The 2,500-nt window shown below is 30.2% G+C and overlaps 1 protein-coding gene across 2 annotated transcripts in view; it reads right to left on the reverse strand.

Moving 5' to 3' along the window:
* Positions 1 to 2,500, reverse strand: part of LOC125030609 (mycosubtilin synthase subunit C-like) — an 85,656-nt gene that overhangs the window by 6,025 nt on the left and 77,131 nt on the right. The gene's annotated exons all lie outside the window — the stretch shown is intronic.

A 2,500-nucleotide genomic window follows, 5' to 3' on the forward strand; every position in this document is an offset into this window, starting at 1 on the left:
GGATCCTCGTAGGTAGAAACAAAGGGTGGATGCGCCTCCGTCAGCGTTAGCTCCCCAATGATGATATGTATTATATATATGTATTACATATTTATGTGTGTGTATATATATGTATATTACATTATATGTATGTATATATATATAATGTAATAATCACACACACACACACAAAAAAAAAAATATATATATGTATATATATAAATATAAATATATCTGCATATAATGTAATATATATAACATATAAATATATATATATATATATATATATATATATATATATATATATATATAATGTAACATATATACACATACACACACACACACACACACACACACACACACACACACACATATATATATATATATATATATATATATATATATATATATATATATTTACATATGTGTGTGTATACATATATATGTGTGTGTGGGTATATATATATATATATTATTTATAGATAAATATGTATAGATATGTGTATATATATGTGTGTATATATAAACATATATATATAAAGCTATATATATACATATATATATAAAGATATATATACATATATATATAAAGATATATATACATATATAATATACTGTGATTGGTTTAAATAACTTCACAAAAATCTACAACAGGAAAGAAATCCGATTAAATAATTTATGTCGAAATTTTATAATTATTTCAATTGCAATATATATATATATATAAATATATATATATATGTATATATATGTATATATATATATATATATATATATATATATATATATATTATATACACACACATACACACACACACACACACACACACACACACACACACACACATATATATATATATATATATATATGTGTGTGTGTGTGTGTGTGTGTGTGTGTGTGTGTGTGTGTGTGTGTGTGTGTGCATATATGTTTTTGTGTGTGTCTATATATATATATTATTTATAGATAGATAAACATGTATAGATATGTGTATATATATCTGTGTATAAATATATATATTCACATACACACACACACACACACACACACACACACACACACACACACACACACACACATATATATATATATATATATATATATATATATATATATATGAGGAAATGTCGGTCTCAAATTTCACAAATATCTACAGCAGGAAAGAAATCCGATTGAAATTTAATAATTATTTAATATGAAAAAAAAATCGACTTTTATTTGCAACAGGTGTCTTAAATAAAAAATCACAAAACTGGCTGCTACACCTAACCAGTGATTATCACAATCAGTGTTATGAGGAAGTATAATTATTTTGGATGCATAACATGTTTAGAATACAACATTTGGCAAAAAATAAAGGTAAATAAAGTATTAAAACTTCTGAAAGGCACAAACCTTTTTTACTTTATGTAAAAAGACTATTCGCAATGATATGAACCTCTATCCTTGGAGTTTGTTGCCGATTGTTTATGTTACTAGAAAATAGGTTGTTTACGATACGGGGATAAACATTACGCTAGATATACAATGCAACGATTCAAGTCGGGAATTTCATTGTTGATTTCATCTATTTATTTGAGGTTATTTTAGCCTTCCAGACCTCAAGTCAGCACTACAGAGTTTCCATTACTCAATTTGGTATATATTATAACAGAAGTCAAATCTGTCATTTCAACAGAAATGTGGATATATATATTTGATTTTTTAGGGCATGACATTTATTGCATATTTCTTATTATATATATAATACATATAACATATAACAGCCTTTACACTACTTCCTGTTGATTCTGCCTTAGGCCTCTTTCACACGGGCGTTAGGTTACACGTGTTTTGCCAGCGTTCGCGCTTCCCTACCAGAAAGGCAAACCCGTACCCGTCCCAACCTTCCTTTTAGTCATTCTCCATTTCCTGTAGCTGTAGGACGCACGGAAGAAAGTTGCGTTTGTTTGTGTAGTAATTCAAACAATAAAAATAAAAGCCGTCGTCACCCTATTAACAAGCCTAGATTCCTGCAGGGCGAAATGTTCTCCTTATATGAAAACTTAATAGCTGATGATGGCTAATTCTTCAACTATTTCAGGTTGTCATACCCAGGAACTTTTGGCCAGAGTCATGGAATTAAACTACAAGACAGAAACACAAGGCCAAGACCGTGCAAGTGTACTTAGACATTAGGCGTGTGCTACTAATAGCCAACAAGGACGCGCGCGTCAGGAACGCCTGCGTCCTTATGTTGTACGTGTGTACAGTGCGTCCTGTGAAAGATCCCGCTGAACTTCATTGAATGTTAAAACGTTGCGAGCGCGCGTACAGGAACGTTCGTTGATGTTACTGAAGGAATAAAGTGTGCGGCAAATCTATCAGAACTACTTGATCGTAGGTTCACCAATGTATCGGGGTATTAATTAATTGGTCAGATGATGCATATACTTTGACAAAATGTGTAAGCCATGAAAATCTTGACCATTTTTATTAATGAGATGGTGGTTTTCCGACAGTGTGATAGTCACTCATGTG

Source organism: Penaeus chinensis, chromosome 11 (genome assembly GCF_019202785.1).
Source record: "Penaeus chinensis breed Huanghai No. 1 chromosome 11, ASM1920278v2, whole genome shotgun sequence".
NCBI lineage: Eukaryota > Metazoa > Arthropoda > Malacostraca > Decapoda > Penaeidae > Penaeus > Penaeus chinensis.